Source organism: Netta rufina (genome assembly GCF_964035555.1).
Source record: "Netta rufina genome assembly, chromosome: 3".
Taxonomy (NCBI): Eukaryota; Metazoa; Chordata; class Aves; order Anseriformes; family Anatidae; genus Netta; species Netta rufina.
This window is the reverse complement of record NC_140125.1, coordinates 106,067,584-106,090,873: the sequence shown is the minus strand read 5'-3', so window position 1 is coordinate 106,090,873 and position 23,290 is coordinate 106,067,584. Positions and strand designations below refer to the sequence as shown.

Sequence of the window (23,290 nt, the reverse complement as noted above, 5' to 3'; positions counted from 1 at the left end):
TTTGAGGAATCAAAGGAACTCGGTATGGAAGTCAACTGGGCAGGAAGGGCTCAAGGACAAACTTGTAGGAAGCGGAGTGTCTCTTTTTGGCAAAGATGTTAAAAAAAGGAAATAGCTGGTACTTCCAGCCCCAAGCAAAGTGGGGGTGACTGGCTGGGACTGATTCCCAATCTGACTGGCTAAAAAAAAAAATCACCCAAAAAGGGCTAGTGGGACTCAGCAGAGTGCCTACAAGGAGTGGAATGAAAGGGCTGCTCAGCAGAGGCAGCTGCGTCGCGGAGGTCAGGAAGCAAAGGGGTAAAGAGAAATGGCCAAAGTCGAGCTGAATTAGATCACCCAAATAAAAATAAAGAGCAAAGTCCAAAATGTTCCTCAGCGACACACATGAAAAAAATAAAAGCGAGCAAGTAAGGAAAGTGGCAGTGCAGCAGAACGAGGCCGGTGCCTCTTAAAATGGAAGCAGAAGAAGGGAGAGGAGTTTGGGCTGGAAAAAAAAAAACCACAACACAATGCTGACCAAAAAAAAAACCCAAACTTATTAGAATTGCCTGTAAGTTACACTGAAAGTGGGGCAGTTTCTGATCAGGGAGGGAGGTGAAGGGTGGTGAAAAAGCCTCACGGGGCGTGGAGAAAAGCATCTTATGGATGAGATGAACTGAGGCTGATTGCCACCTGTGGCTCCATCACTCCGCACCCCTAGTCGAGCCTGCTGGCAGCGCACGGGGGCTCCACAGCGGGAGGGTTGGAGCAGGGCTGGGTGTTTATTTAGGACCAGCGATAATCCCATCCCTTTTGGGACGGGCTTGCAAGCAGGACCACAACAATCCCGGCTGTTGCTGGGTGGGGGCAGTCCGGCTTGTGGTTACTTACCAAACTTTGGCAGCAAATATGGCAAGGCTGCAACAGCCCTAATGTCACACAGCTGCTGCGTCCCCAGCAGCAGCAAAATGCATCATTTATAAGCACCGTCAGGGCTCTTCTCCGCATGAAATTAAGAAAAAAGGTGATTCGTTTACCTGAGAGCTCTTTCTTCTCGGGATGAAAACAAAAAGTGCAGGATGAAATGGTTTTTAAACCGCCTCTCTCACCAGCACACGTGTCACCATCAGAGCACGGGGCTGCTTTTAGGGCCAGAGAAGATATTCCCAGCAAGGAGACGCAGAGCCACGCACGCAGTCGCTGGCTCCGTGTCTGCAGCCCAGGGAGAGTTAAAGCCCGAGCAGCAAAATTCCCACCCCACAAGTCAGCACGGCAACCCTATGATTGTCCAGCTTACCAGGAAAAAAATAAAACAGAGACGGGTGTTGCTGGAACAATTGCGACCAGAATAACTTAAGGAAAGGGTAAAAGCGATGAGTAACTCCGTGTGTCATGCCCAGCCCCGCCACCTCCAACCGGGCGCACAGCCCAACATCACTGCTGCCCGAAGGACCGAGCCACGGCTTGGCCTCCAACCTGCAGAAATCCTCGGGGGACATCTCCCCGAACGAGACGAGGATTCAAAGCAGAACCATCCCACACGCACGTCCCCGGCGCGGCTGGTTTTTCCGTGCCAGGCGTCCCGAGGCAACGCCGTACGTAGCGCGGTGACTTGCAGCTGCAAAAATGTGAGAAATGGCCAAGTTTCCAGCTTCCCAAACCAGCCCGAAGCCTCCTCTGCAGCCTTTCGGTCCTGCCTTGCCTTTTCTCTCACAGATCGTTGCATTTTAGTGCGTTTAGTCATCTTCCTAAATTCGGCTGCGGATCGGACCGCTCTTAACTACGCGCTGGGAAGTTCTCCCCCTGCACCACGCAGGCACACTTCGGAAAGGAAAAGCAGGCCATAAGCAGGTATTCCCCTTATGAGGGCGATTCCAGGCCCTAAAACGACGATCAGTGAGTATTTTCACATGCTCTGCATGATGCCACCAGCTAACAACGAAGGGCACTTGTGACCTCAGATCAACAAAAGCTCTCAGAGCATCTTTTTTTTTTTGACTCAGATGAAGCACAGCATGAATAAATCCAGCCAACCCCGCGATCATTTAAGCATACGTCTAAAATGAAACACAGGATTGAACGTTCTTCTGGCTCAGGGCATACTTTAAACCCCTTTCATTATATGCTTTCCAGGGCAACACAGAACCATAACACCACAAAAAGCGGAGTAGACTGGAAGAGCACCAGGCTACAAATCACAATTTATGTCGTTGTCAGCGTCTTATCTTTAAACCATTCTTGCAGGGAAAGAGCAGCAGGGAAGAGGCTCAAAAATTATTTCCAAGGCACTACTGCACTGGCTGCCTGCTATCAGATTAATCATTCGCTGCCCGCTTAACATAAATGTAATTGTTTTGGAATATTGCAAAATTAGGAGAGCGCACGGTGACTCCAGTCGAATCCGGCTCTTCGTTTTACATCTGTTTTAGCCTTGTTATCTCTGCTGCAGGAAGAACCAACTTCAAGGAAAAAAAATGTCACGCAGCTGAAAGTTTATTGATTACCCAGACAACAGCTCCAGCCCAGCCACTTCGGATCTCTCCACGGGATGGAATTCACAGGAACGGCTTCTAATGAGGAAACCTTAAGGCAAGAAAGGCAAACCTGAGGGCAGCGAGCATCAATTTTTATGGATTACAAACAACTGCTTGCCCTTTTGCTTGTGTAATTGTGTTTCCCTTTATAACTGCGGTCCCTGCACTCCACCTTCTTCCACAAACACCCACGGCGAGGCTGTGGTAGCCAATTCTGGCTGCATGGCAGTAACTACGTGCAAAACACTTCAGCTTTGCACATGGTTACTCAGCTGGCTGCACCCAGGGCAGCGTAAAGTTTAGCAGCTCTGGAAAAACCTTGCAAAGGAGGGATGCTTCCTTCTCCCCCTGTGATTTGAACAGCTTTGCACAGTGCTCAAACTGCCCCCTGCACATCTTACCCTTCCTTTAGGCTCTCTTCAACACAACTGTGCCGTGCCAAGGGTGCTGAAAGCTTAACCACTTGGGGGATCCTTTTTTCCCTTTTGCTTTTTGATGGGCTGGTGCTACGCACGCCTTACAAACCATTTCTGGTTTTCCATTCATTTCTATTTTTCAGAAGACATGCGGCCCTGACCTAAACCCCTCCCCAGAGCACAGAAAACCTCTCACAGCCTGAAATAATCTGCTCTGACCGCTGATTTGCAGCTTTTTGGGGGGCGGTGGGACGGAGAAAACGCTCATTTTGTGGCACTTCTCTCCGGGCACTGAGGGCCCGCTTGTGCAGCTCGATGCAAGATTAGTTGGCTGGCTCAGGCAGACAAGGGTAGACCCTTAAGACGGTTAAGTGATTTGGGGCAGGATGATCAGCCGTCTCCTCCCTGGCCACAATTAACCATTCCCTGCCCCTCGCCTGGGCCAGGGCTGAGCTCTCAGGAGCATCCGAGCGGGAGCATCCCTCCTCCCGCAGCACCCAGGGCTTTGGTGCCATCGATGCTCCTGCAATGCACACCAAAAAAACAAAAAAAAAGAAAGCCACTTCTCCCTTTTGCTCATTCCCCACAAAGTTCAACCAGCAGGGAAATGAGGCGACAAAGCCTGGCGGTGGGCTAATAAATCGTATCGCACTCTGTCGGCTGCAAAGAGCCTGTCAAACTTCAAGCAGCCTGCAGATTGCTAAAACGGAACGGAGCTCGGTGCTGTAAAGGTCAGCCAGCTGCTCAAATGCTCATGCTACAGTTAATTTAACCTTTCTTCTTCCTCTCCTGCCTTGAACTTATTTCATGGGACGTGGAAAGGATCGCCCAAGCCACAGCAGCTGGCTCTCCTCTTCCACGAGGAGCTACCCCCCCAGAAGACACCTTTTTGGCTAGGGCAGGCTACAGAAGCCAAAAAAGACGAGGTGGTGGGAAGAAGCAGTATGTCACCCAGCCAAAACCCACAGGGAGCTGGGACTGCAGGTGACATCTGGGAACAAACCCATCAGGGGCTGGAAGCTGCACCCAGTGTCCTCCAGAGGACCTCCAGCATGCTTCCTGCTCATCCTTCTCAGCCTCTGCTTGGTCCTGCAGGGCTCCTGGAAAAACTAGGGGCTGTTACGATGTCCCACTCCAAAAGGTCATCTCCCAGCACGGAGAGCTTCCACGTGGAACACAGCTGGTCTCACTCACATGTGTTTCTAATCAAATGGTTTGCTTAAAGATATATATAAATATATAAATAAATACATGTATTTATGTCTTTCAAAGTAAAAATATCTGGAGTTGCTCAAGAAGCATGGCCAACCCAAGGCTTACATGGAGACAGCTGGGCTTGAGCTGTGCAGGATACGAAGAGAGCTGACACAAAACAACCAACTTCTGCTGTTGTCATCCCTTCACAGCCTGTATTATTGTGTCTTCTCCTCTACTCCTTGTAATAGAATATAGATATATATATAAAAGATGATTTTTGATCAAACTGAAGAACAAAGGGACGGGAAGACAGGGCCAAGACACGTTATTTTCAGGAAGGGACCAAGCCTGGGTAGGGGAAGGTGGTGAAAGCAGATGGCTGATAAGGGCTTGGCTTCCTGCAACCACCAAATGCTCCTGAGATGCCTCCTGAAGGAATTAGCCAAAATGCTTCAGAGCATGGGGAGCGCCACCCAGCAGGTCCTGTCCGGCACCAGGGAGGAGGCAATCCGTGCGTCCTAAACGCAGCCGAGTTCGGATGGAGAAAATTGCCCCCACACGGGCTTGAAAACCCAGCCAAGAACACGTGGGAATATTTGGTACTGCAGGTGGCTTCACGTGGGGGAAGGATGATGAATGAACTACCTAGAAATATCGACATCCATCATCTCCTAACACCTCCAGCTTAAAACCTAGCGAAAGCTCGTCGGCCTGACCTTTGGGATGAATGTAAAAGCACTGCTACAGCACCAAAACAAAATATTTCCCTGGTTCTGAAAGTCAACAGGACCTGTATAATTTGAAGAATGGTAGCCAGGGGGAATTGGTTTCACTGCAAAACTGTTTAGGCAGCTGCCATTAGTTTAAAAGCCCATTTTTGTTTAATGACTGCAGTTTCACATGCTCCCACTGCCATGCATCATAACTGCTGTCCCTAAACTGTGGATTTATGAAAGCATCTAGCGGCATCATTGTACTCAGGAGCCTGCTGACATCCCCATTATTAAACCACTTCTTGCAGGTTTTCACTTGCATTTAGGCGTAACAAACCCGGGATCCTGCCACGGAGGAGGATGCCCCCCTGCTCCCACCACACCATGGGGGGCCGGGGCTCCAGGCAGAGCCATCCCCACCCCGAGCACCTCACAGAGCACAGGAGGCTGCAGGGAGAAGGGTGCTGGAGAGGCAGTGAGAAATAAAAGCAAAATTTACCTTTGTTTAGCCAGAAACAGAACGGCTCCCTCACTAGGGAGGGAGTTTGGGAAGGATGGAGAACACGACCAAGCCCTCTGTCCTGTTCAGTCAGGGTGCAGAGAAAGCATTTGGCTGGAGGGGAATGCAACCACGGGGTTTGGAGCTGCCTGGAAAGAAGCGAAGAGCCAGCCAGCCTGGAAAATCAAACCCTTCCCCTTAGAGAGCCTGCCTGTGATCTTTAAAAGCCCGCTGACTCAAGAGGACAATCTGCAGTCATTTTGGAGGTACTCTGCGAAATTCAGCGTTTAGTGCCTGCCTCGAAACATCTCCTGTACACGCTATCATCCCTCGGTCCTCTGTGTAGCTGTCATTCTGCAGGTGAATTCATCTCCCGCTGCCTCTGGAGTGGAGCACGGGGAGCGCTCAATCCTCTTACCTGGCTGGCGGAGCGAGGAGCAGAGGCTGTCAAACACAGCTGGCCAAACTTCAAACAAAACCAACCCAAACCCAAACCCACGCAGAACAAAAAGGAAAAAGCTCTGTTCCTCGGATTCAACATCCTTAGGAAACACTCGGTGAAGGTCTCCTAGCGTCTTCTGCTCAAGGCTTTGAATTCGGAAGTTTCCGTTTTCATACTCCTGTATTCCTGTATCTATTGTGCTCCTTGATAGGGAGTTAAAATACTTCACTGTAATACAGAGAGAAGGGATTTTAACCTTGAAGGAGGCTTCAGAACAAACCTCCTTAGTGATTCAAGTATCAGTGATCAGGACTAGCTAATTACCTGTTGTGGTGCACGGGCAGTACTGGTACATAACAAACAATGAACCGTGATGCACACCACTTAACACGTGCCTCAATACTGACATGGCATGAAATAACCTGATGATGGCAAATCCCTAATGTGAAATTTCCCCGACAAATGACAAAAAAATGATTATTTTTTTCCCTAAATGAATCTTCTGGCCTTTCACAAGAAAATGCCAAGTCATATTCCTCCCCCTGCGAATTCAAGAATGACCAAATTCTTTTTTTTTTTTTTTTTTTTGTGTGTGTGTGTGTGTGAAATGAGAATGTCCCAGCCCTTTTGCAGGATCGGAGGCACCATCCGGGACCCACAGGCCAGTCCCCTTCCAGCTCTCTGCCCCGATGCTTCATCCCAGACCACAACACATCCCGCCAAGGGGCCAGCAAGCGCCATTGTTTTCCCTGGCACTCACACCCCGCCTGGAGCCCCACCTTGGAAAGGGCACGGCAATCCTCCAGCTGAAATACCCACGGCCAGGAAACTTGCAAAAATAGGTCAGTATTTTGATTGCTCAGAGACAATTAGAGGGAGGAGGAAACACCATCCCACTTCGCTCGTGCAAAGTCATACGGACTGCAGCGTGGCACCCGACTGGAGCTGGAGCTTCCCCAGGGCATCGTGCAGGGTAGCAGAGATGTCCCGACCCCACAGCCGTCAGTTTTGTTTTTAGAGAGGGAGAAAAAAAAGCCCAGAGCATGCATTTTGTAAAGCGACGGAGGCCAAGCCCCTGGCTGCAGCGGGAATGCAGCAATGAGGCTGCAGCAAAACGCTGAGCCCCGTGGGTCTGAGTGTGGTTAGCCAGCTAACTGGTTCACTTTGCTACTGAAAGCCTTAAATACAGCTGAAATATATATTAAAGGTGAAAGGGGTGTAAGGAACAGGGCGGGCGTTGTTCGTTTTGAAGAGATAAATACATCAGATAGATCAAAACCTCTCAATATAGGACGGGGTTTTCAGCCTTGGCTTCAAAAAAACCTTTCAATGAGTGCTAAGAAACTTCTCCTCACCTTCCAGCTTCGCTCTTCTCAAACCCAGGTGAAGGCTTGCAGGAGACAGAAACGCTTGGAGAACGTGGCACGAAGGGACAAGGTTTAGTGGCAGGGCTCAGGAGGTCAGGCTGATGGTCAGAAGTGATGACCCTGAAGGTCTTCTCCAGCCTGGCATCTTGGCAATCGATGCCTTTCCCAGCAAGGGCCATGAGCCAGGAGAGCCTCGTGTTTTATTCAGCTTGGTGGAGGCCACAGGAAAATTAAAAATGTAACGACGCACCGTAAAGGAAGAAATAACCATAATAATAAAAAGCAAGATGTGCTGAGCTCATGCCTAATCTTTGCAGCTCTTGGTACGGGCAGGATTTGTCCGGCCATGTTGATTTTTTATAAAAATAGTAAATCGTATTACCCCCCTGCTGCAAGACCAAAGATTCACAATGATACCTTAATGCAGATTAAATAAAAATAGCACCACCTGAGTCAATCTGAGGATGATAATGCTTCGTAATCCCGCGCTGTTAGAGGATGAACATTTGTATAGTAGTGAATCAACAGGAGATACTTGCATCAGGAGACGCTCGCTCTCCCTGGCTGCACAGCACCACTTCTACCAAGTGCAGAAGGCAGGTGGTGGTCGTAGGAGGTGCAGCACACGGCGGGGAAAGCAGCGCTATTATAGGATAACCCAAGCCCTGCACCCCGCTATCTTCCCGTTCTGAAATCCCGGCTGGTGACTCACGTTCTTAAAAGCAGGCCAGCTTTTCCATTTCCCCCATCGCTGCAAAGAATTGCCTCAAAAGTTTCCTTTTCAGCACTTCTCGCAGACCGGGCAGCCAGGAAGCCTGCGTGCACGCAGACAGCAGATTCATTCATAAAAGCGAAGGCAGACGAACAGCAGTGCTGCACATTCATTCTGTTGTTTTGTGTTGTGTGTTTTTTTAATATCCCTGAATGAGCAAACAGCATATATGGTACGCAAACAGGCAACACAGCGCTGAAATGCCTCAGCAGTGAAAATGCCCATAAAACCACTCTGTAATAAAAATGTATAAGACAAAAAAGCCTCAAATACCAGTTTTTAAAGCTGGTTACGGGAAAAGGAGAGAAATGTAAGCTTTGATTAGTGACATGTTTTAAACCGTAATAAATTCTTCTCAATTGCTTTGTTACATAAGCGACGCAGACAAGGCACTTCACTTGCTATTGTGCTCCCCATTTGTGCTTTTTAAGGCAGGTTTTCCAGTTCATTGCACTTTTTTTTTCCTTCCCCTGCTGCAGCATATTGGTGTGTACAACAGACACCTTGCAGCCTCCCCCAGAGGGTTTTATCAGACTGTGGGGAAAGGTAAAAAAACAAGGTAACACCACTGAAAGATCTCCCTTTCCCCAACGGGATTTGAGTCCTCAGACCGGGGAGCTTTTCAAGGCTGTAACACAGAGGATGCCCAGAAGAAGTGGAAAACAGCCATGATTTCCTCCTCACCTGCCCTGGTGCTCCAGCATGCGGACATCCAGGTGATGGAGGAGGTCCTGGTGATGGAGGAGGTCCCGGTGAGGGAGATCTCACATGCCAACAGGAGAAGGGTCAGCCCAGCCAGGACGTGGGGAGGTACCCATGGTCCTGCTCTCCTGTATGTGCAGGAGTATTCCCAAAACCACCCGGGCACCAACCACGAGAGTACTCACTGATTTCCATGACCAGCCACAGGTAATCACAGGCCCTCAATGCTCCATGCGACATCCCGCTTGATGGGAGCCACCTTCCCTCGGAAACAAACCTTGCACAGGCTTCAGCTCAAGTTTCCAGTTTAAGATACAATATTTCTCAAAGCCAGCTCCACAGCACAGATCTTTGGCTGCAACAGCTTTCCACTCCCTACTCTAGGATCCAAGTCCTGACGTCCCAGCAGTATGTGCTGATGCTGGACAAGAGCAAGGAACCTCGATTTGGCCCCGTGCCCGTGCAAGCAACAGGCAGCTTTGTCTGCTCCTCACCCCATCCCACACACATCCCTGCTCCCCTTTTGCAGCCACCCCATAGAAAAGCGCGTGGCTTTAGCCACCAAGTCCATGCCCTGTCCAGGGAAGGAGACACCCACACAGAGGCCACCCAGTGGCACCACTACACTCCCACCCAGGACCAGAGCTGCTCTCACTGCATCACCACACCTTCAGCCTCCCGCCACAGCCACCAGGGCCATGAGGGTGCCAATTCTGCCGTCCTGCCCACGGTGGCCCCAATTTGGGCACAATGTCCCATCACGTGAGGCCTCCACCAGCGTGCCTGTGCCCGGAGCTGCTTATCTGCTTATAGGCAGCACTACAGCTAAGTAGCTTGCTCCATCAGGAGAGCACCGAAGCATGTGTTGTCCCCAACCTGGATGAGGCCACCAGGCTCAAGCACCCAGCTGAAGATGAGGACCTCCCTGAACTTGAAAAGGCAAGGACAAAGACCACCAAAGCAGCAAAACCACGATGCACAAACACCCAACACCTCCACGTCCTGTTTGCACAACTCCACGTTTCACCACAAGACCTCGGGGCCTTCATGCCTTTCAGAGCACTGCCAAAGGGACTACACAGGAGAAAAACCATTCACTCTGGTAAGTCTATTTCAGAGTATTAGCAAGTTGTTTTTTTTTTTTACTTACAACCTATTTAAGTGCTACCTGAAACGACAACAAAAGAAAATCCAATTGCAAGTGCAATTTAAACCGACAGCTGGAAATTACCTGGCCTTTAAACGCACGGGGTTACAGCCACCAGCCCCATGTTCCCCTCTGCCCTCGGGAAGAGAGTTTGATTCATCTCTCAACATCTCAGAAAGATCAGCTGATGATTCAGGTCCCAATATAGCAATTATTAGTACAAATAGCGTGCAGGTTTCTAATAAAGATTCACGGCAGCTGCAGCAGTGGGGGAAGAGGAGAGGTTCATAAGCTATTACTCGCATGAACATTTGCAAAAGGCGCATGGGATTCACAACTTGGCCCTCACAGACTCCTGCTGTATGGATACACGCCTTAGTAGGACTGTCTGGGGGTTAACGGAGCTCTCATTATATAGAAAACGTGGATAACACCATTTATTAGGTAAGGAATATGTTCGTTGATGAAAGATATAATTGATAGCGAATACCCTGGAGGGAGAATTTAACTAAAGTAAGCATTTTCTGGCCAAAATGAAGACATACTTAGGTTGGACACACACTCAGGACAGTGTACCACTCCCCAGCACCCTCCCCTGCCACATTTCAGCCATAAGCTCTATGGACACTTCAAATTAACCTGGGATCATCTGTTCTGAAAGGCACCTTATCCATGGGAAATAGATTTATTTAAAAGATGGAGGAGTCCATTAAAGGCTTTGGGCACTCAGCTGTGGTTCATTAGTCAGTCTGAAGGCACAAGAGCTCTAATAGCTTGTATCCTGCGCACCAGGGAAATGCAACTAAAGAATAAACTTCCTGAGCAATTAATGTCTAATGATATAATTTTGTTAATCTCATTGGAAAGAAATCTAGGATCAAAAGAGGAAACAGAGTGTGTATTTCTCCAGAAGCAACAACAACAGCCTGCGAAGGGTGCTGCGGCCTGGCGGGCAGCGCCCAGAAGAGGCCGGCCCTGTGAGGCGCAGAGCCCGAGCTGATCGAGGCGGGTCGCTGGCTGCAGTGCCACAACACCAGTGTTTCTGAGCAATCCTATGCTCCTGCAGCCCCTGCCTGATTGAATGTTTCATTTCCTTACAAATAAGAAAGTAATGAAGTGCACACAAACACGAGCCTTGGGTACAGGCCAGCGCAGAACCCGCCACACGCAGCAGGGCCGAGCTCGAGTTACGCAGCTCAGCTGAACCTCTGGGAACCACATTCCTCTGGATTAACACAGATGGTCAGAACAAAAGGAGAAAAAAAAACTAAGCAGGTTGTTCCCTCGGATGGAAAACACTGCCCCACTGGGCCGTGTGGGCTTTCAGTACAAAATACAGCGTCATTACTACGGGTTTTCCCTCCTGAAGTCAACTACATTTTATATTTTTTTTAAGCATTTGACTAATCAACTCTCAGGAAGTCCATTCTGGCACAAAGGTGAAGCTTCACATGTGTATGGCGACCCCACACACTCGGGGATCAGCCTGCCAGCTCTAACGGGCAGCACAGGCTCAGATAATGCAAACCCCTGCACCAGCTGCCCAGCAAAGGGCAACACTTCATATTTTCTGTCATTCCCATTCAATGCGTGCCTTGAAAGAAGCAGGGTCTGGAAAGTACTCACCACCTATCTTGGAACCTCTTCAGGGAAAGTCCACAGGGCTCAAGTGCCTGAAAGGAGAAAACACAAAGCAAACGTTATACATTACGTTAGTTTTCTTCTAAAACAGCCTTCCCATCTCTTACCCTATTCTCTACAGACCAATTTTCCCTGCTGAAAAATAAATCAGAATTTGTCTACATGCAGAAGCTCTGGTTCAATTCTTGCTCTAAACCGAGCAGCAACTGCAACTTTACCACCTGCATTTGCATTTTAATATTCGTCCTCAAAAATGCATGGATTTCACTCAAATTTGGACAGCAAATTCTTCTGGCATTCAAAAATCTGCCAAAACCATCCTGCCTGCCTAACACTTTTTTGTAAAACTCCTCCTTCAAAATAGGCAAGAATCACCTTCAGATGATGTCAAAATGCCGCAGTAGAAAGGTTTGCTTGGCTTGTACCTCAAAATACTATCGTGCCAAGATGTGAGAACAGGAGAAAAAGAACTGAAACATGAGGAGGCCCGGTTCAGGATTTCCAGAGCCATTAAGCACTGCTCTAAAAGGGCAGGAATCAATTCTCTATCAGTTGAGTATGCTTCTCCCAAAAGCAGAGTAGTATCATTTGCATCCCTTCAGCATCTGCCAGCTACGAATGCTGTGGTTCATCAGCACTTAGCAAGTCACAGAGAAGAGCACCACGAGTGAGCTCACCCCCTCCTGCGATTTGTAATCTCCCCAAGTCTGTGGATCAGGCAACCAAAAACCGCTTCAAATCCCATAGAGACATCCACGATTTCCCCCACTACTCCTCCGGCCTGATGCCTCCAGCCCCACCACCTCTGGTGTTTCCTGTGAGACCCTTGTCTGACCCAGCAGCCCCACAACTTCTGCCAAAAAACCCCGCTGGGCTTGGGACCCTACTTCTGGCTGCTCCCTCCACCCCTAAGCAACACATTCGGTCTTCCCAACGCAAAACCCCAGCCACAGAGACCCGAAAAATCAACCAAGCCTCCTTCTTCAACAATGTGCCATCCCTACAAGTAGGAATTCCTTCCTTTTGTGGTACCACTACAGCCATGGGGCACTTCTTTGCACCAACCACAAGGCAAAAGGTTCACCAAAATTTCCCTCCCGTAGCTTCCTTCTGAGAATATCAGAGCAGTGGCAAAAACCCAGCTAGGATCAAAGCACATCACATCATCTGCTCTCCTGCTCTCCACACGAGCGGTTACCCTGCTGGAGAAGGCAATTAGCATGTCTGACATGATTTGTTCCAGACTAATCCATGCTGACTGTTACTCAGAAGCACCCAGAAGATGCTTAGGTAGGAAATAATTTATTAACTTCCAGGAAAATCCTGTAATAAAAATCGGGCTGTACTGTAATTCCATCTCTGCCTTTTTAAACATTGTAGCTCTGTGTTTTTGCTGTCTCGTACTTATGGGAACCTCACAAATTCTTTTCAGGTCTTCAGAAATAGTCACCACGAAGAAACTGAAATGCACTGAAGCCAGCTGAAATCAGGCTCCTTCCACAAACCATGAGAAAGAGACAATTGGCATGGCCACAAAGTCGGAGCATCCTGCAGGACCGAGGGCCACCAGCCACCTTTTGGACGCGCCCTCTGGCCCCATCACTGCTGGTGCTGGTTGCCCAGCTTCTGCTGAAGATCCCAACCCTCCCACACGTCCTCGCAGCAGCTGGAGGATCCTATTATAAAAATCCTTCCCTAAGGGCCAGAAAAGCTGGAAGGAAAAAAAAATATAATAATAAACCTTATGAGAGTGTTCCTTAAATGGTTCTTTTCCTATTTTATGCCCATATCTTCCTCCTTTCCGTGCAGATGCTAACTCCATCAGTCTTCTGCTCACAGGAAGGAAGAGCAGGACTTCACAAAAGTGTCCATTGCTCTTGAGATGGCCAGCAGGCACTCGCAGAGCATTTAAACCAAGAGTTTTAGCTTCAACGTCTCAGGAGGAAAACCTACTATCCTCATTTTTTACAGGAACGGATGTTAAAATCACCGCAAGCTGCTGACCCTATGAAACCCACAACAGGCCTCATGGAATAGTGCACCAAGATTATTTTGCTTCATTTATATGTTCAAAAAAATACCATTTCTCAGTCCTTATCTACATTTTTGCAGTCCAAAAGACTTTGGGGAAAAATAATAATAAAAAATAGGCTGCATATAATCACCCCAAACCTTTGTTCCTGCCGGGTGGAGTAGAGGCTAAGTGCCCACCACACGTTAATCTCTGTGTTAACAGCACAAGAAGTCTTTAAACCCACTGCCAATTAAAAGTAAGGTATAATTGAATTAGCAGAAGCAACTTATGGCAGAAATTCAATTACGAAGCAGAATTAAAGGAAGAGATGTCAGTAACTTTTGGAGGCTGGGCAGGAAGAGGCGAGTGCATCCATCTACTATTTTCAGAGCTGTCAGGAGAAAGCTTAAGGAGGAGGAGACGCAGAATCAGAGCGGTTTGGGTTGGAAGGGGCCTTAAAGGCCACCTAACTCCAACCCCTGCCATGGGCAGGGACACCTCCCACCAGCCCAGGTTGCCCAAAGCCCCATCCAGCCCTGCAGTGTGCTCGGACCTGCCTCAGCCTGCACCAACACGGCTGTACACATCTTTTTTTTTTTCCTTTTGGCCTCGTTTTCCAAGCTGAATGTAACCTTTTTCCATTCCTTCACTTCTCAGGCATTATATCCGGAGCAGGTTTCTTTCCACACAAGGGAGAAGCCTCAAGTGTTGCGGGTCCTTCTCCTCCTCTCACCCCACCACCCTCTCGCCCTGCTGGGTTCGAATTCCCCTTCATTTCCCCCTGCCCGATGCTGTTCTTGCTTAACCTCAGTGCCGATTGCTGGCGATGCCCGCCCACACCTCCAAAGTTCAGCTTTCGTAACTGCATTAATCAAAATCAACACTGACAGCAACGTTGCTGCGTTTGTGAGCGGTGTCACCCGCCTGCAAGCAGGCATGGAAATAACCCCCAGCACCGTGCTGTGCTCCCGGACTTACGATTTCTTTTTTCAACCAGAATCTGCTGTTTTATTAAAACGTGTTGTGTTTTTTTCCCTCTTTTTACAGCGTGAGGAAACTCCCGGAGGGCTCTCTCCTCCAGGTTGCTTTGTTTTCTTTGACGCCCGTAGATCAAATAAAGAGGAGCCTGTCGCTTCCCCCTGTCTGTCGGAGGATTTTCGCTCCCCAGGCTCATTTCCAACCCACCTCAATCCCGGGGATCACTCACACTGCTCGTAGTACTCACAGCTGGCCTGCTGCAGGCCGGCTCTCCTTGGCTCCTGGGCAGGTTTCGCAGCCTGGAGCAAGCTCCAGGCTGCTACGGCTACAGCTTTAGGCTCATTTGGAAGCTAATTCAGGAGTTCTCCTCAATATCCTGCCCTGACTGTGGCACAGATATACAGCCCTCTGCGTGTCCCCAGAGGGCTGGCGCTGCTCAGAGGAATTTCCGTCGTGTTGCAGCAGCCTGGAGTGCTGTCCCTCCTTGCTCTGCTTCGGATGCTGCTGCTGGCACCTCTCCCAGCACTGCTTCACCTATGCCATGTGCCTGCAATGGGCCCACACGAGCCTTGCAATGGGATAACTGATGTATGGAGACCCAGCAGCATCCCCTGGCACGCTGCAGGAGCGTGTGGTTAAGTTGGAGGTTGAGTTTCATGCACATTGGGCAAGCCAACAAGCCCTGAGAGCGGGGCAGAATCCACCTGCCTGCTTAGATGCCAGCTCTCCAGGTGAGGCCGAGACCCACCTCTCTGTCTGGAAGACCTTGCCTGCAGCTCGTGCTCCAACCCCACTGCAAAACGCTGCAGCTGGGAGCACAGCAGCCACAGAAGTCCTGTGAGGCGACCCCATCCATCTCCTTCACCTTTAGTGTGAAGTTTTAACAGCCCGAGCCACCCCACCACGCTCCACTGCACGCCTGCTGTGCTGGAGCACCCTTCACAGCGCGGGCACAAAAAGCTTGCACCTAAATTGGTAGAAAATGAGGTCCGGAGTGAGTTACTGCTGTCCCACCTCCAAAAAGCCACGCTCTGAGCATCCCCAAGGTTTATTTATTGAACACAGCTGCACTGGAGTGGTTCAAGCACGGAGTGAAGAACAGCCTGAAGCGTGCGCTACCTTATCTCGGGCCGATGCTATCGCAACACAAACACGTGTCCGTGCCAGGCTCGGGAGGACGACGGGGGAACCCAGGAGAACAGAAAGCCCGTGCAAAGGGAAAACCTGCCCTGCTGACAACCAGACTGCACTCATCTCACTGCAGGTGGCTGTGATTCCCCTGTCTCGGAGGAGTTTTGCTCACTTTAACCAGAAGGTGAAGACTGCATTTAATGTTACACCTCGTATTTGGCTCGCTTACGTCCTGCCAAGGCAACACTCACAACGTTGGCCACCAAGGATGACTGCACGCACTCTACAGAGCGAGGATGCTACACAGCCACCTCTCCAAGTCATCGAGCAATCAGTATTTGCAGCCCTCAGCCCGGTTTCACGCCAGAAAAACTGCTCAGCTCATTAAACACGTCCCGAAAAAGCCCAGGGGCATACAGAAGCTTTCCAAATTCAGAGGCAAGGAAGGCTTTTTCAGGGCAGCAGCAGTGCTGAGACTGGCAGCCAGGCTGGGTACGTTGATGTTACCCTGTACTGGATCCCCAAAGTGAGCTGGGTGAGTTCACAAACTGCACTCAATTCCCAGAGAAGCTGCGTGGACGTAAAAGGAGGGAAGGCAGGTAAGGAAATGCTAATACTCCACTGCGACTGAACACATGAAACTTTATTAAATCTAATTTGAAGTGTCAGAACAAGATGAATTGTTTGCAATTAAATATTTTTCTCTTTCTGAACTGCAGAGTTTCTTTCCTTTTTTTTTTGTTTTTTCCCCCCAAATACCACCGCTGACAGATGCCACGTACTGCCTGGTCATGCTTGGACACAAGAGCCCAGCCGATAACTACAAAGGATACGGGCAGCTGGGGACAGAACAGTGCCAATTACCCAATTATTGACCCTATTTCCTCTTCTCAACTTTTTCCCCATGCAGTTAACAGAATTATGTCACCGCGCATTCATTGCCCAGGAAGTTTATCTCTGTCTTCCCCTTCCAGTCTTGCTTTTCATTTGCATTTCCCTTCTTCGCAGGATGCTCTAAACTAAACATTACATGCAAGTTACACTACACAGGCTCGGGAGGAACGGAGCACATAGGGGAGGTCATGGGAAGGGAGGTAGCTGCTGAGCAAATCTGATTTTAGCAGACGCATGGGGCATGGTGTCAACTGAGTTTTATTAAAGGAGATGGCAAATTTGCATCAGCTAAGATATTGGGTGAGGAGATGCAGCACAGCAGTGGTTGAAAGAGTAACGAAGTTTCCAAGGACTGAACGAAGCATGAATTTATTCAAAAAAACAAATTAGAGTGATCGATGCCATTATGGTACAGGTGTGGTGCTGCATATAACCCTAATGGCCTCTGCATCCTCGGGCTGTTTTATGCTACATAAAAATGCAGATTCCCTGCTCTCCAGTTGTGGGATACGCCGCTGAGTTTAAATTGAGTTCATCACAAGCTAGTGCTCCTGGACAGATCATGTGTTCGTTTTAAAAATTACTCCTTCTTGCCTTTATAATTACAAGGGGATAACCGCCCTGAAAGCAAAGCAAAAAGCAGAGGCACTGGTGGCTTGCTAACCCTCCAGAGAGGATGCAAAGCAGCATTAAGAACAAAACTCCCTGTACGCCTCCATCATCACCTTACAGCCTGTAAAATACCAGCGGGAGGATGAGGACAAAGGGTTTCCCTGCTTGCCTGCTGCCCTCACCCCACAGCACACCTCGGCACAGTTTGTCCCACCTCCAGGTGCCTCGTTTGGGGATGTGGAGATGGGGCTCACCCAGCTGGGTGACACCTTCCCAGGAGCCACGGGGACACGCAGGTGACAGCACTGGAAGTGACAGTGGAGGAGAGCACTGGCAGGGCACAGGGCAATGGGAGGACTTGCTCCTTCTCCAGCAGCTACGGCAGCAGCTCCTCCACAAAGGGCACTGGGGCTCCAGGCAGCTGGTGTGGGATAAATAGCACGAAGTGGTGGCAGATGGGTGCCTCAGCCCTTCACGTCCTGCATCACAGAGTCACAGAACTATCCATGTTAGAAAAGACCTTTAATTTCATCAAGTCCAACCAGCAACCTGACCTACCGAGTCCCATCGCTGTCCCATGGTGCCATATCCACACGTCTCTTGAATACCTCCAGGGATGGGGACTCCACCACTTCCTCACGCAGCCCCTTCCAAGGCTTCACCACCCTCTCCGTGAAGAAATTCTTCCTGATATCCAACCTAAACACCCCCTGGTGCAACTGGAGACCACCTCGGCTGATGCTTTGTATTTCCATCTCACGGCTGTTACACCAGCCCACGCTCTACTCAAAAGCCCCCTGAGCAGCCCTAGCAAATAGCCCAGCCTACGTGCATACAGCTCAAGCTGCAGGAGAACAAGAACAGAACTTTTTGTAATGTTTCATGAACCCCTTGAGCAGGTAACAGGGAGCACTTTTGCCAGAAACGTGCCTCCCTACCCTTTTGTCAGGAGAGTCCCCACCCCATCAATTCTTGAGGGCCCAACAGCAGCCTTTGGCGACGGGCAGTGTCCTCCTGCAAAGTCTCCTCTGCTTCTCCTCTTGGAAACTCTTGAAACTGGAAACATCTGGAATGAAACCCCATTTCCATTTCAAAATAAATAAGTAAAACCCCTCTGAGCCACCTCCTGACAACCACGGAGAGCCCCGGCCTGGTGCCGAGGAGCGTGGCCTTCCTTCCCCACAGGCCACCAAAGCCCTTGCCCGTGCCCGGCTCTCCGGGGCTACCAAAGGCCTGAAGTCACCATTTCCAACCCCTTTTTTTATTTTGTCTGAGTGCTTTTTTAAAGATAAATTCCTACACGGAGGATCACTGGCTTTCCGGAAAGCTCCTCAGCATCCCTCAGAAGCAAACCTGACATCTATTAGCTCGAGAGCGACAAAACTCAGCCCAGCAGAAATCAAAGCAGCGGCTAATCACCGAGAGAGAGCCTTTTATGCTGATTCCACTTTCTTCATCCCTCTCCTCCGTGCAGCAACCGCAGCCACCTCTCCACAAGAGCATTACAAGGGCAGGTGCCAGGGAGAGGAAACTCAAACCAGGCGGTGGCACAAACCATTTCAGAAGACGCTCAAACTGGGATAAAGCCTTTTCCAGCGTCTTCTAATATATTTAGCAGATGTTGCTTGCAGGCCCTTTCCGAAGCACTGTGAAGCGTGCTCGCTCCCTGCTTGCCTTCTTGTGAGCTTCTTCGAGCTCGCATTTAATAACTGAGCTCCGTGCAGCTGGCTGTGCGTGCACAGCATCCTCCCCGCTGACTCCCACTCCCCTCTCGCACGCACGCAGCTCCTGCAATCAGCCCCGAACTGCTCCCCGGCCTCCAAGCTGGAGTTTGCTTCGCTCCCCCAGGATACGCTTTCTTCTGCGACACACAAAATGAGACCTTTCGAGAAATGCCATTTACCTGCTGATTAAAAACAAATGCGTGGATAAAGGGAAAAAGCAAAGGATGCCCTGCCAGCGAGAAGCGCTCCGACGGCGGCTAGCCGCAGCGCCACCAGCAGCAGCAGCAAGCTCTCTCCCTTCGCACAACGGGAGCGCTGCCAAGAAGAGAGAATCCTGCTCACAATGCCCTTTAGGAAAAAAAAAAATAGGGAAAAAAAAAAAGCCTGCTACCTCGGAGCAATGAGAAGCATCCATTCTGCGCAGACACGCCGGGCTGTGTGGAGCAGAGGTGAATGAGAGGCACGGCTCGCAGCACCCCCGTGCCGCCCGCTCCTGGCCCCCAGCTTTTTTTTCCTCACCCTCCTCCCACCTCTGCCACCCCCGCCTAGGCTCAAATGCCTCTGCAGGAGCCACGTGCTGACTTCCAAGCATCGGCGAGACATATTTCCTCAGCCCATGCCCGAGCTACACCATCCATCACAGTCAGCAGCACCGCTCCTAATTCCTGCAGACCACGAGGGTTTGGCGTTTGCACGAGGGCGCACACGGACTCGCTCCCTCTCCCCCGGCGTTCATGACAAAATGTTTCCTGCACTTCCACTTGTGGAATTATGTTCCCGCTGCTGGCATGGCTGGGGACTCAAAAACAAACACCTTTGCCACTCCGACTAGCACACGGGTCAGATAAACACGTTGTCTGAAACAAAAACACCCTCAAATTGCAAAAGCAGCTGCCCGTGTTCGGCCGTGGCTCCTGGCACAGCCGCCAGGATCTCGCTACGCCTCATTTCCAGCACGCATCTGTGAAGGTGCAAACCACGCTGCTGATACTCAGCCTCCCACCCTCTAAGTCTCCAGATGTCCCTGTCACCAAAACCAGTGTTCTCCAACCCGGACAGAGTTTTGAATCGTTGCCATCAGCCTCAAACACCTTTCTCAAGAGGTTAAGGCTACAGCAACCAAAATACGGGCAGGAGTCCATTGATCTGGCTGCGCCGCTTCCCATTCAGCCAGCCTCATCTCCGGTGGAAAGACCGGGCAGAAAAGAGGGCCTCCTAAAACTGTGGTTGTAGAAATCACCCCCCAAAAAATCAAAGCTCTCAAAAGATGGTGCACTGACTGCATTGATTGAACTCCTTGCTTCTTTTTTTTTTTGACTTTAAAAAGAAACACCCCTGCCAGGCGTGTGGATTGAATAGCCCCAAAGCACCATTTGCCATCTCTTTCACCACAGTTATCCCGCATACCTACAAACCCACCACGCTAGTTACGAGCACCATTTCTTACTGATAACAGCTTATTTCATGCCATGCAGTCCAGGAGAAGTGCAATATTTCTCAGATTACGAGCTGGATCCGGCCTCTCGGCTCCTGCCTTCTAATTCCAGCGCGGACAAGGCAAGGGAATGCATCATTCATTGCGCGGTGGATCCTACGGGTCTCCAAGTCACTGACACTGAACTTCCAGAAAGCTAATGTTTCCAGGAGATTCAGCTGAAGAATTTAGCCTCCTCACTGCTAAAAGAAGCAGGAGCTCCTTGGTGGAGTGTTTGACCCCATTGTTTAAAGATTCAGGGTGGCTTTGCCACTGGAGCGTGACAACGGGCAGATATTTATCTGGGAAAGCCAAGAAATGCAGAAATCAATGAGTTAATTAGGAGGTTAGCACAACACAACCGACCCATGAAGGCTTTTATTCACCAAAAGGCTGATAAGGTGAAGATAATTGTTTGCATTCGTTGTACTCTCGGGGTTGGCAGAGGGTTATTGGAATGATGGAAATTTCAGACATTGATTTAAAACATTTTCTGCTCATTAAAGCTAAAACCCAACAATTTCGCAAGAAACGCATGGTGTAGGATCCCACCCAACACAGTCAACATGAGCTGCGATAAATCACCTCTTGCCAACAGAAATTAACTTCGGGTTGAATTAAGCCCCACAAAGATCCTCAAGTTGGGCACCGCAAGTATTTTCTAACACGGACAGTGAACAAAGAAACGGGTCCCACACACAAACGCTACAGGAAGCATAGTAGAAACAAGAGAAAAAAAAGCATATTAAGAAAAAAAAAAAAAGTCTGTTTTTCTTAAATTCACTGGAAAACACATTGCATTTGTTACTGGTTCTGACCTAGGAGTCATGTCTGAAGGGAAGCCCAGGTGTGAGCGATCCTCTTCCCGTGAGTATCAGCGCATCTCGCACGCACAGACAGCACAACCTCATTCCTTACTGCCTCGTGTCACTACAGGCAAGAGAAGCAGCCTATCATATAGAATTTTAAATCAGATCGCCCACTTGGTCTACCAGCATTCCCGTCTCACTCGAGGCAGGGCAATCAGCACTGAAAAGAGTATTGTCTCGCTTGGGAAACACGATAAATCATGATCATGCAGCGTGAACACTTCTCATCGCAACCATTTCTAAGCACAGATCGCATGCTTTTTTTTTTTTTTTTTCCCTTTTTGCCCCTGAATTTGGGCAGCAGCAGCTGCCTGCCCTGCCAGCCCAAGCAGAGATGTTCCTCTAGGCTGACAAGTTAGGAGCATCCCCCCGCTGCAGCTGGGCGAACTCTTCCCAGCGCTGCCTCCATCGCCTCCCCGAGCAGACCGCGCCGTGCCAACAAAAAGCACTTTTTTGGCTGGCACAGCTGACACCAGAGCAGGGCTGCTGCCAGCATTGCGACACCCGTCCTGTCGTGGCACACCCCCCCCAGGTTTCCTACAGTTCTACGCAGAGCCCAACGTTGCATTTAGGGCAAAAACAAAGAGGAGAAGAAAACAGGTGGCGCAAAGAGGCGGCGGGCTGGCCGCTCTCTCTCCATCTAACCTCAGCGAAGCTGTGGACGGATCACCTCCCTTTTTTCCGAGCCTCACAGCACAGGGGGGGATGAAAGGCAGGCAGCTGCTGTCGGACCCGATCCTCTGATGGGGTCCCGAGGAGGAGCGAGGTGCGATGCCATCCCCGACCCCACTGCGGGATGCACGGCACCGTGCTGGGCTCCCCACCCAGCGCAGGGCTTTCGGGGCAACCAACACGTCCCCAAGGCGAGAGGAGCTCAGGAACCCAGCAAACGGCTCCAAGTGGGAAAACTGCAGAATATTTTGGGGAAGGAACAACCGCTTCCTGCTCCGTTTTCCCCGCAGAGAGCACTCCACGTCCCTACCGCGCTTGCATTTGTGAATGGGACTACGGCATCGCGCTCGGCTCTGGCGCTCACCTCTACGTATTGCTGCAGAAAAATAATCATAAAAAAAAAAGGATTTTGCCGTAAAGGAGCAGATTATCCAGCTGCCAGCAGGAGACACAGAGCAGCCAGCTGCTCCCCCCAGCAGCCCTTTCACTTTGGGGTGCTGCGTTTCGCCTCCTTTTCCCCCAAAAACCCTACAGAAAGTTCTCCGGGCGCCAAGTCGCTCGCAAATCCTTGGGGTGCAGAGCCCGTCCAGGGCAAGGGGGGGCCCCGGGGTGCCCCCAGCCTCCCTCCAGCACCCAGGGGAGCAGGCAGGGAGCACCGCAGCCTCTTCCCAAGGGCTGCCGAGCTTTTATTTTCCGGAGGGGCCGCCCAAGGAGGAGGCACATAGGAAGGGCGGCTTTCGGGGAGCTGGCTCCAAAGGGGCGAGAGCAAAGCGGGACCCAAACCCCAAACCCACCCCCACCCCAAAAAAATAAAATAAACAAAACCCAAACCCACCCCACTGCCTTACCCGGGGGTCCCCCTCGGCGGCTGCCGGCCGGCTCCTCCCGGGCGAAAGAGGAAATGAGCGGGAGGCGCTCGGCGGGGAGGGACGGCGGAGGAGGAGGAGGAGGAGGAGGAGGAGGAGGAGGAGGAGGAGGAGGAGGGACGGGGAGGAAGGAGCCGCCGAGGGGCCGCGGGGAGCCAGCCGCGGGGCTCCGCTTCCCCGCCGGGGCAGCGGCTCCTCAGCGCCGGGGCGGGGCGCGAGGGGCCCCTCGGGGCCGCCCGCCCGCGGCCGCCGCCATTTGGGGCCGGGCCCGGCCGCCGCCCGCCCCCCCCCCCCAGCCCCGGGCAGGAAGCGCGGGGGGTGCGGGGGGCACGGCCGGGAGAAAGTTTGGGGGGCTCGACCCCTTCTTGCTCCGTGCTGCTTCTCGCCTTCATCTTTTTTTTTTCCCTTTTCTGTACCTCTTCTGTCCTTCTTCTTTCGGTTTTTTTTTTTTTTTTTTTTTTTTTGTTTTGTTTTGTTTTGTTTTGTTGTTTTTTTTCTTTCGTTTTCTTTCCTTTTTTCCCCTTCCTTTTCCCCTCCCTTCCTCTCCCTTTTTCTTTTTCTTTTTCTTTTTCTTTTTCTTTTTCTTTTTCTTTTTCTTTTTCTTTTTCTTTTTCTTTTTCTTTCTTTTCCTTTTCCTTTTCCTTTTC

General features: G+C 50.4%; 1 protein-coding gene across 3 annotated transcripts in view; it reads right to left on the bottom strand.

The window, feature by feature from the left end:
- The window catches only part of HPCAL1 (hippocalcin like 1), a 44,059-nt gene extending 21,314 nt beyond the window's left edge, over window positions 1-22,745 (bottom strand). For all 3 annotated transcript variants that reach the window (XR_014618284.1, XM_084283923.1, XM_084283922.1), the window contains exons 1-2: window positions 22,626-22,745; window positions 11,395-11,441 (exon numbers count right to left, since the gene is read on the bottom strand). The gene's annotated coding sequence lies outside the window, so the exon portion shown is untranslated. The remainder of the gene's footprint in view (window positions 1-11,394; window positions 11,442-22,625) is intronic.
- Window positions 22,746-23,290: the final 545 nt, after the last annotated feature.